Genomic DNA, 12,375 nt, shown 5'->3' on the forward strand with positions numbered 1-12,375 from the left:
CTGCATCTGACAGGCGTCTCCAGATTCTGCCCTTCTTTCTCCCAGTATTCTCTTTTTCTTGCTCTCCTGCCTAACCTTATTCTGTTCAGCTATTGGCCAGTGAGCTTCTTTATTAAACCAATCACAGCAACGTATATTCACACAAAGTAAAGAAATTTTCCACAGTACAGGTGAGCCCATGTTGTAAAAATCTACCAAGTTCTATATTTATTACTTATACAACTTTATTTAATAATGCTTTAAACTATTAAATATAGTTTAAAATAACAAGCTTGACTTTCCCCCCTTCTATTCAGTGATTTCTCTCTTTTGTTCCCATTAGGAGTCATACCCACTTATGAGCCAAAGAAAAGTTTGCTGATATGCAGGAATCCATAAAGTTCAACATGCGTGTGTACTGAGCATGACCACCGAAAAGTAGGTAGGTCATGGAAGCTCTAAAAGTGCAGTCTTAAGGTTGCTTCTTTCAGCACAGTAGGCAGTAGGGTAAATGTCTATGATCAGAAAAGATGATCGAATTAACTCAAAGTAAACACAAGGTGGTTTAACATCCACCACTGAAAACTGGAGTTGTATGAACCAGCAATACTACACAGACCCACGGGAGCTACAAAACAAAACAGAGCCTGTAATTAGTTTGATTGGAGCCCAATTTATGTAGTAGAACTGATAAAAACAATACTGAATCACAGTAGACACCATGTTTAGAGCAGCTCTTTTCTGGAAAGACTAATAATGCAGAATGAATATAGAGAGCTCTCCTGTGTTTGTGCACTGTGTTAGCTTAGGTATCCATTGCTAAGAAGAGGCACCATTATCATGCTACTCTTATAAAAAGAAAACATCCAGTTAAGGCTGACTTACGTGCTTAGAGGTTTAGTATATTACTGGAGGAAGCAGGTGGTATACAGGCTAACATGTTTCTGGATAAGGAGCTGAGAGGTCTACTTTTGGACTGTAGGCAACAAGAAAATAGAGTGAGTCACTGGGCCTCTCCTGAGCTTTGGAAACCTCAAAGCCCACCCCTAGGTGATGCACTTCCTCTAGCAAGGCCATCTCCGAGTAGCGCCACTCCCTAATGAGTGCATGAGGACTATTTTTACTCAAATCACTACATGCACCAAACCACAAGATGCTCTATAGTTGCTCTCTGAATCACTCTTTATACGTTTATGAGTACCAAAAAAATAAAAAATCAAAATAAAGACTGTCAAAAATACATGAACATTTTCTTCATAATTCTGCATTGTATCATTAACATGTTAAACAAAGTAACTAATTATGTGATTTAGTTCTGTTAGTTGTTGAACTAACATAAATAAGTAGCAGTAACTCTAGTTAATATATGACAGAATAACGATATTGTATTCTAAACTAATAGACTTCTTTTAACCCATAACTCCAGGAATATCTATTAAATTGTCCAGGGCACATTCAGAGACAATATATTTGAGATGATATGCATGCTAGGATCCAGGCTTAAATGCCCCTGCATGCTATGCTGAGTTCAGTAGTTAAAAGTTACTGAAGATTAACAGGCAGAATAAAGCTTTAAGCCAAAGAAATAAGTTGTACCTCATGGGACATATTTTTTACAGACTGAATTTGACTTAGAGTTTACACTTCTGGCATGGAATTTGTGTCAGGTAGCATTTGTACCTACTTAAAGCATCAAAAATACTTACCAATGAATGATTATTATGCTGATTTAATTTAGTTACTCTTCTCTTTCAAGAAGCCACATTTCAGTTTCCCTTTTATGATTTTTATAATTTAGAGTTGGCTTCCTTCATTCGCACTTTGACCTTTTTTAAGAATCCTGAGGAGCTGTCCCCTGTTTTTTTAAGCATAGCAAAGCCCGTATGTTTGTAATCCCAGAGGCGTTTTGATGAGTGCTGCATAAGTTGAGGTCCATTTAGCAAACATGATCTCATGCACTGTCAGCATATGTGTACTCTCTATAATTAAAATGCAATAACAAGAAACGCATGGTGAATGAGTTTTAAACCTCTACTGACATATGAATAACTTTTCCCTTCCAGGGTCAATTGAAACACATTCCTCACTTATTTCTCCCTTTGTCTTTACATAGACCTATAAAATACCGAGAAAAGAAATTCCCTTTCTCACTACAGAGCAGCATTCTAATAAATTAATTCTATTGCTCAGGATAAGGACTTTTAAATATTGCCATTTCTGTGGCAATGGTCATTTCATTTACTATACTAGAGACACTCACACCCTTCATATTTAAAATCCATCCATAATATTATTAAGCACAAGCCAATTGTTGCTAATCCAATCACAGCATGGAGATTCTGGAATTCATATTTGTAAACAATGAGAAGAATTTCAGAAGTGCTGCGGTGCTGTTTCAGCATGGAGAGAATTGATGCACAGTGCCACATGATCACAAACCCTGAAAATGGAAGTAGAAAAAACTCAGTCCAAATATTTAGTCACAAAAAAAAAAGAAAATGAAAAGAAAAAATATGGAGGAGCTAGATATTTTTCTTTGATTAAGGGTGGCATTTGTTCAGCTAAAGCATTTGGATATAGGTAGATTTTCTTCCCTCCTATTGCTGTTGACATGGCATTTACAAGTATTTCCTCCTCCACAAACATTTATTGCTGCTAAGGCAGTACGTGTTCCAGAATAACCTCAGTATAGAATTCATTTACCTCAAACTCCTTTTCTTAGTATTAGCTAAAAACCACTTTCCTTACACAAATAGAATTTTCCATGCTTTCAAAACTATTTTTGACTTTTAAAATTAAAATAGTTTATTTAGAATTTACACAAGTATTTACACAAGCCGCTTGGCCGCTTGTTCATATCTCGGCTGCCCAGACGCCCAAAATAATCACACAGACACTGTATTAATTCAATTATTGTTTATTCCATTAGCTCTAGCTTCTTATTGACTAACTCTTACATATTAATATAACCCATCTCTAGTAATCTGTCTAGTGCCATATGGCTATGGCTTACCGGCTAAAGTTCCCAGCATCTGTCTCCATGGCTTCTTTCTGACTCTGCCTTCTTTTTCTCAGCATGCCATGTAGTTTTCCCCACCTGCCTAAGTTCTGCCCTATCAACTGACCAAGGCAGTTTCTTTATTCATTAATGGTAATCACAGCATACAGAGGGAAATCCCGCATCACAAGTACATAATATATTTTGATCAAATCCATCGCTCATCCATTCCCTCCAACTCCTACCAGTTTTCCCGTCCAACTTCATGTGATCTCTTAAGAAAACAAAATAATTGAGTCCATTTATTGCTGCTTCTATGCATGGATGTGGGACCATCTACTGGAGTGTGGCTAGCCTCTCAGGACCCTCAACCACTAAAATACCCTGACATGCCTCTCCCAACAGCCATCAATTTCCAATAGCTCTTTTGATATTGATAGGACTTCTTGAGCCCCTCACACATCTCTATTGGGAACTAGACTGACTTTTACCTGTACAAGTCTTGCACAGTCAGGTGCCAAGCTGTAAAGTCAGGTATGCAACCATGCTGCTCTGCCCAGCAAAAACTAATTTGTGCTGTCAGTTTCTATTGCCTCTAATTTTACAATCAGTAGGAGGACTTGTCAGTCCCATTAGCCACTCCCCCAAATAAACAGCCAGAGACTAAATATTAATTATACATGCTCAGCTGATAGCTTAACTTGTTTTTATCCAGCTCTTGCAACTTAAATCAACCCATATCTATTCAACTATGCTGCCCCAATGCTAATTTACCTTATCTATGAACTTTCTATCCTATTCACTCTGCATCTCATGGTGTCTCCTTCTGACTCCTGAACTTTGCTCTACTTTCCAGTGTTCTCCTTTCCCCCCAAACCCTGCCTATAGTATCAGCCATTCAGCTTTTTATTAAGAATAAGAGAAAGACATCTTCACAGTGTACAAAAGAATTATTCCACAGCAACAGTCTTCCTGAATACTCACTTCTAATGGTTCTCTGGCCCTCAGAAGAGGTGATGCTTTATATGTCACACTTAGACTTAAGCCCTTCATAATATCTTATTCTCCGCCCTATCAGTAGTGGTGGGTCTCTGTATTAATCACCCTGTACAGCAAAACTAGTTTCTCTGATGAAGGTTGAGAGATACAATAATTGATGGTTATAAAGATAAGAAATTAGGAGGAAGTTTATTACTGTGCACACTAAGCAGAATAATAATGTTAGGTTTGCCCATTGGGCCTAGTACCTCACCAGCTATGGGTTTGTGCCCAGTTAACAGTATCAAGAATAGGTTCCACATTGTGGAGCAAAGTTTAAATTTATTCATAGATCAGTTGGTTGCTTCTATAACATTCTTGACACTATTACACTTATAGGCATATCTTACTGGACTTGTTATTATTGTCATTAGGGTCCACATCTGGGTAAGACTGGTGATAACTTTTTTTCTCTCATTACCATGCATAATGCCGTCTGATATTATGAAGACTAGCAAGTGGAGATGTCTTCCAAGTCAATACTAGTTTTGGTTTCTCTGTATCCAAGAGTTTGATGTCTTCAGCAATAGAACTTTATGATCAAGTTCTGAAGGGCAGCAAAGACCAATATCATATAATGTTTGAGGAGTCTATACCCCATTGACCAGCAAGTAGAAAAGAGGCATCCCATACCTGACACTAGGCTTTTTATTTGGTAGTTTATGGTGTCAGGAAGAGGCAATGTTCCCTGTATGGTAACTAAACTTGGACTTTTTTATATATATAAATATACACATATCTTAGAAAGCTACTCTTGTATTATATTTCCATATTGCAATTTCAAAGGCTTTTAGTTACCCTTCTCCATACTCCCTCCTCTAAGTAACAGACATCACATGAAACCATCTTTGCTTTGAACAGACAGAAGAAGCCATTTCTTTGGTGTCTGTGCATAAACCAGAAGTAAGCCACAGGGATGATGCATTTCTCATGATCCTCAAGACCACCGTGTTCATGGATGCCAAGGACTACAGTTCTGCACGGGAGCTGAAGTGCATTGTTGAAGACAACCTCAAGCTACCACTGGATGAGCAGTGGCTCTACAAGAATGACCAGTTCTTTGATGACTGAAAAACTCTGGGATAGTGTGGCTCTGCTAGACAGACACCAGGGCCATGGGTTCAGACACCATTGGCCTGGCCTTTTGAGCAGAGGACACCTTGGAGGCCCTGCTCAGTGAGCCCTACTCCAGCCCTCCTGAGATGCCAGGTCTGATAAAGTCACAGGATTCTCAAGGCAATGCCAATGAACAAACTGCATTGAGGGCCCTAGTTCTACCCCGTAGAGGCCCAACCCTCAATAAAAAAGATTTGGTTGTCAAAAAAAAAGAAAGGAAGGAAGAAAGAAAGAAGGAAGGAAGGAAATAATTTCTTATTTATTTATGTCCTGAGAGAAATAGCAGGTTAATTTCTAGTTACTGTTATTTGACATTATATTTTATTCACTTACTGTAGGAAAGTCTATTTAATAGTTAAACTTTTTGTTTGTGTTTAACGGGTTTTTTTGTTTATTTTGTTTTTTTGTTTTTCTGACATAGGCTATCTCTTTGTAGCCTTGGCTGTCCTGGAACTTGCTCTATAGACCAGGGTGGCCTCAAACTTAGAGATTTGCTTGTCTCTGCCTCCCGAGCTGGAACTAAAGGTGTTCACCACCATGCTCAGTTCTGGCTTAGCTTGAGCCTTCAGTCTTACACTCTGTTTTATACAAGGGCTTTTGAAAGGGAAGGAGGAAGGAGAATGCTTATAGTCAATATGTTTCAGATTGATATATTAAGTAAGGTTATACGCAAGGGGATGTTAAAGAATGAATTTAAGGAGAAAGGTTAAAAAAATTACGTTTCTTACTTTTTCATGGCAGTTATTATATGCTGATGTTTTTTAAAGATCTGGTACCTTTTAAAGCATCTTCTAAGAATCTAATGAATCATGAGGAGAGGGCTTGGTGAATTCACTGCTCACCTCCCGTGCATGAGTACCTGAATGTTAATGGCTATAACCTATGTTATAATTGCTGCATAGGGTAATTCATGTATGTAATATTAGTGCTCCTTCAGCTTGTCAAGAGGATTCCTGGAAGCCTGTGCACCAGCTAATCTGGCAAAATAAAAGATGGTATCTCAAACAACACAGGATAGAGAGAGACACACACCCTATGTTTTTCTTTGATTTTTACATGTATGCTGTTGAATGCATACACCTTCACTCATGTGTGCCCCCAAACACATACGACACCCACAAGAAATAGGAAGCAAAAATAATACAAGGGTGGTTAAAGAATCATATTAAAGGATAAAAATGTTTTCATATTTATAACAGAATACGTTACTAATAGCAATAAAGTCATTTCACTCTCTTGTTATTTTCTTTTATACATAATTCTTCATTTTTGTGTGTACCAAATAATTTCTTTAGTTGAAAATTTAAATAAGCAAACAATAACCTTGTTCCAGTCAATACACAAAGTTTGATATTACATTGTAATCACTTGTGCATTTTATTTGTTTTTCTCTTCGTGATGTCTGTGCAAGAATATAATAGTTCTGTCATTTTATTTTATGATCATATAGTATACAAGCAGACTAATTTATCTAAGGACTACAGCAGCCAACAATACATATCATTTATAGAATTTCCTCCATGTTCAAAGCACCATTCTGTAACTGGATAAGATCAAAATAGACAAACTTTCTTTTTACCCAGTAGTTTGTAGTAAACTCAGAGACCCATATTGCAGTGAATTTTTCTATGCCTTAGTATTCTGAGACAGTTTCTGTGGAATCACAGAGGGTGTAATTAAATAGGAGGAGGGTAGAGAACCTTTTTAAGCGACATGTAATTCCAGGAAAGGAGAACTTGATGCCAATGAAGAGGTTTACAAAGTTAAGTTGATAAGCACTGCATTCATGGCCTGTGTTAGTATTTACAAGGTAGCTCATACTTCTCTTATGATTTACTATTATTTCCAATCAATATACTTTAAAACAAACACCATACAACTTTCACAAAAGAAAGTCAAGTTTTACTTTCCACAAATGAACACAAAGTTAAAAATAGCTATAGCTGAGAAGCTGGGAGGAAAGCTGAAAGCCTGCTGCATTCTGTGCTCTGCAGGCATACCTAGCAAAGCTGCCCAGGACACAATAGCAAATGCTGCAAGGGGCATGCTGCTCCATACACTCAGCTAAGCCGTAGGATCAGCAGAGGGCACAAATGGAACCTAGCACCTGCTGTACCGTCTTCCCTGGGCCCCAGGGAAGGATCTGGAAAGCAATTACAGTATTTCCTGCCACTACTACCACAACCCCAAGATCCGGAGGCTACAGAGACCAAGGCTCCTACATTCTCCTTAGCCACAGCACCACAGGGAGCCTGCAAGAGACAGAAAAGTTGGAGAACTTTACCTTCCATTTCTAACTCAGTGAAGCAGTTCCAGCAGAAAATGCTGGTTTTATTTCTTCTTTTCTATTGTTTAGTTTATTTATTTCTCAGGATGGTTTGGCTTTTGTTCTCATGTTATCTAGTTAGGTTTTAGGACGGATGCTTATGTTTTTCCATCCAGCCAAATAAACGTAATTACACAAGAATCAAGAACCAGAACATAACACTCAAAAGTTTAAAAATTATAGAAGAAAATGAACGAAATTCTGTTAATCTTATAGGCACTAGTAAGAACTTTCTGGAAAGGATTACTCAGAAAATAAGGCCACTAACAAATGAGATCTCACAGAATTAAAAAGCTTTTGTGAAGCAAGGAAAGCAATCAATGGTGTGAAAAGACAGCCAACAGAATGGGGGCGAGGAATTTGTGCCAGCTGCACTTGATACATTAGTATCTAGAATATGTAAGAACCTCAAGGAACTAAAATATAAAAATATAAAGTAAAATGAACCTAATCGGTACACAAGTTCTTCTCAAATCTCACCCTCCAGAAGATAGTGGTTAATGCAAAGGCTCACAAATTGTCCAAGTGCTTACTGTATGTGCTCAATCACAAACAGGATAGCTCTACTAACCCCCTCCTAAGCAGCTTTGGGAACATCATTTAAGGAAGGGTAGGAAGAGTCAGGGGATGTGTGGAGTACTGTAAAATGCTTTCTCTGTACATGATGTGGCAACTGTACTCCTGAACACATAATACTATGGTTATGTGCAGAAGACCTGCATGCACAATTTCAAGTCAGTCAAAATTCCGGTTTTGGATGGAAGAATGGCTCTTGAGGCTCCACCAATATCTGAAGAAATATTGGCAGTTAATTGAGAGAGAAAAGTCAATTCTCCTGGGAAGTAAGCTCATCGGGAGTTAGTTTATACAGATGACTCTGTACCCATGGCACATAAACATCACCAGTTAGACACAGTGACCTATAGAAAATGCAAAAACATAGCATGGAGAAGAGAGATGTGTTGGGTGGTCTCTGAGGAAAGGTGAGCTGTGAAGGTTATGAGTATAACAAAATAATTTATATGCATGCCTGAGAACCTCTCAAATAACAAATTTAAGCTGTGTTTTGATTTCATACATTCAAAATAAGAAAATGTCACAATTTGCAATTGCCTTACAGCTATTCAAGACTTTTGTGTCAATTCTGGATTTTCAATTTAAAGGTAATTTATTACAAGCAACTGGGACAAATTCGACTTATCTGAAGAAAAAAAAAGGATAGTGATACATACTGGATTGGAATTTCAATATCATCTCATTGATGAAGTTATGAGGAATGGATGCTTATGATGGGAACAATTACCACTTGAAATTATGTCAGAAAGTATCCATTCTCCCTCTCTCCTCTGGGAAAACTCACAGCAACAAAATGGCCACCTGCCATTCAGAAAGAGATAGCTCACCAGAACTTAAAATTCTTGTGCCTTGCTTGCATTTGGGCTTCTGTCTTCAGAAGTCTAAAATAATGTTTTTAATCTCCCTCTCCAGGGTTTTTTGCTGTAGCAGCTCAAGCTAATTAAGGCAGTGATGAAAAAAAAAAATTGAAGAAACTATTCAAGTTATTATACTCATATATATTTAAAGTTGTATAGGCACAATTGCTACTTCTAAGGCCTAGTATGAGATAGAGTGTTTCCTATTTTCTGAAACTCAATGAGGAAATCTGTGACAAACGGGTAAAAAAAACAGACAGGAAAACCAATGGAACTGAATGGAAGACCCGGATATTAATCAATACACCTACAAACACCTAATTTTTGACAAAGAAGCAAAAAATATAAAATGAAAAATAGAAATATTTAACAAGTGGTTCTGGCATAACTGGATATCAACATGTAAAAGAATGGAAATAGACCCATATCTATCACCATCCAAAAGTCAAATCCAAATGGATCAAAGATTTCAACATAAAGCCAGCCACATTAAACCTCATAGAAGAGAAAGTGGGAAGTATACTTGAATGCATTGACACAGGAGACAACTTCCTAAATATAATCCCAGTCGCACAGACACTGAGAGAAAAAATTAATCAGTGGGACCTCATGAAACTGAAAAACTTCTGTAAGGCAAAGAACACAGTCAACAAGACAAAACGACAGCCTAATGAATCGGAAGAGATCTTCACCAACCCCACATCAGACAGAGGGCTGATCTCTAAAATGTACAAAGAACTCAAGAAATTGGTCATCAAAATAAATAAATAAATAAATAAATAAATAAATAAATAATCCAATAAAAAATGGAGTACAAACCTAAGCAGAGAACTCTCAACAGAGGAATCTAAAATGGCTGAAAGACACTGAAGGAAATCTTCAACATCCTTAGTCATCAGGGAAATGCAAATCAAATTAACTATGACATTCCATTTTACACCTGTAAGAATGGCCAAGATTAAAAACACAGTTGACAGTTTATGCTGGAGAGGTTGTGGGGTAAAGGGAACACCCCTTCATTGCTGGTGGGAGTGCAAGCTGGTACAGCATGTTTGGATATCAGTATGGCAATTTCTCAGAAAATTAGGAAACAGACTTCCTCAAGACCCAGCAATACCACTTTTGGGTATATATCCAAAGAATGCTCAATTGTACCACAAGGACATATGCTCAACTATGTTCACAGCAGTATTGTTGGTCATAGCCAGAACCTAGAAACAACCTAACTGCCCCTTGACTGAAGAATAGATTTTTTAAAATGTGGTACATTTACACAATGGAATACTACACAGCAGAAAAAAATAATGACATCTTGAAATTTGCAGGCAAATGGATGGATCAAGAAAAATCATATTTAGTGAGATAATGCAGACTCAGAAAGACAATTATCATATTTACTTCAGAGTGTTAGTAGGTGAAAAGCATCACTTGATTGACATTCTTATCTGGAGACCAGAAGAGAGTTCTATCCATTTTTCTCTAGGTTTTTAGCAGAATTCATTTCCTTGTAGTCAAAAGACTAAAACAGCAGCTTATAGTTGGCCCTCAGCTACATGCTTCTCTGAGCTCCTGGTAGTCACTCAGGTTCCACAAATCTATTATTATTCCTGGAGGTACCATCACTGACCTTCTGGGCTTCATCACCATTCAATCAAGCTAATAAAGAAATAATATTTGGAAAAAGAGTGATCAAATATATTTTGAAATATCAGTAATATTTAGAACAAATATATGTGTGTTTTACATATCAAAACATAATCATGAGAGGAGATATATTAATTAATGTAAGCTGACTTAAGTAAGAGACCAAAGCTTATGCTTTATAGGTGCTATAATCTAGGTGCCATGACTACCACCTGTGGCTGAAGATTAATTTATATACTTACGTATTTGAATAAATATAGCCATCATCTCCTTATGCATTCTGTAGGAGAAGAAACTGACAGTGGCTACAATTTAGGAGAAAATCAGTCACATGGGAAATTGCAATGATGAAGATTGATATATCATTTGGGAACAAGGGAGAAATATACTAGGCTTAAGGAATAGAAGGATGAAAAATAAAGGAAAGGAATGAAAATAACCTCAAAACAACCAACCACTCTCTGTTTACTCAGAGAACCCTTGTATAAGAACAGTGTGAGCTGTGGCAAGGATAGTGATGCTCATCAATCTGGGAAAAAAAGTGCAATTTAGAAATGAGAGAAAGGAGGTACTAAGTCATTCTAAATCTAATCTGCGATGGAGACATGCCAATAGTCACAATATAGCAGAAGCAACAGAATAAGTAAGAAAAGTAGAAAGGGGCAGACAAAATGGATTTGGTATTATGTAGCTCAAAGAGAAAGGAGAAAAATTTCATGATGTTGAAGATCTTTAATTTCTTTCCTTTGTAATAAAATAGGTTCATAGGCTGTAGACAAAGACAGATTGGTTAACAGAAGTTAAGTAATCTCAGCTCACAAATGTGAACAGGAATTTATTAAATCATGACATTTGTCTGCATACTACTTTGATAACATAGATCTATTCTATTTTTAATCCTGAATAATTTAAAAAATTACTCTACATTAAATATTTAACCTATTCAAAATTGTGCTGTCCTAAATATATCAATTAAATGCATATATTACATGCGAGATCACTTTTATTAAACCAAATTAAATATTGAACTAAATTTAATAATTAAACTGGATTTCATATTAGATCAATTTAACATATAGTATTAAAGTTCAGTTTGTGCAAGAATGAAAGGGTAGCAGAAATAAATATTGGATAGGCTTTAAAAAGAAAACGACTATAAATTTAGTTAATAAATAAATCAGCATTAAAATTTTAGGGTAATATTTGTATAATGTGTACCTATATATGCTTATATGTGTGTATTTTTTTACTGATACAAGAAAAAATAAAAAATGCCACAAAAGCAAACCATTATTTTAGAAATATCTTAATATCCAGGACTTCACAGATGTCTCTGGCACCACTATGCCTTATATTTTCCCTCATAAAATGCATTCAAGTAGAACCAAAAAGCTTAAATCACCTCCTAGAAATCCCAGTGAGACTACTACCGTCATAATAAAAGATGACTTTAGACACTGTCTGAGCAGGTGACTGGCCTCATTTACCTTCCAAGTTTATTAATTCAATGAAAAAATATTTCTTGAATTCAACTGTGCTGAGTTTCAGTAGAGGTTCTGAGGATATAAGCGAATAAAACACAGAACATCCTTGCTCTTCTGATCTTTCATTTTAATGTATAGATGTTGGGCTGAAAGATAAACACTAATGTATCATTTGATGAGAAGGGTCATGAATACAAATCAGTAGGGTAAGAAGGGACGACGCAGCCAAGGAAAGGGCAGCCAAGGAAAGGGCGAGACATCTCTGGATGTGGACAGAAACACCAAACAGAAATACGATATTTCTCATACAAAGACCTAAAAAAAAAGAATCACTCACACTAGAGATGCAGAGAAAAA

General features: G+C 36.7%; 1 pseudogene; it reads left to right on the top strand.

Annotated features, from left to right (window-relative positions):
• Positions 1-917: 917 nt before the first annotated feature.
• On the top strand, positions 918-7,199 carry LOC121677361 (annotated as a pseudogene).
• The last annotated feature ends 5,176 nt before the right edge of the window (positions 7,200-12,375 follow it).

This window comes from Arvicola amphibius, chromosome 11, assembly GCF_903992535.2.
Source record: "Arvicola amphibius chromosome 11, mArvAmp1.2, whole genome shotgun sequence".
NCBI classification, from domain to species: Eukaryota; Metazoa; Chordata; class Mammalia; order Rodentia; family Cricetidae; genus Arvicola; species Arvicola amphibius.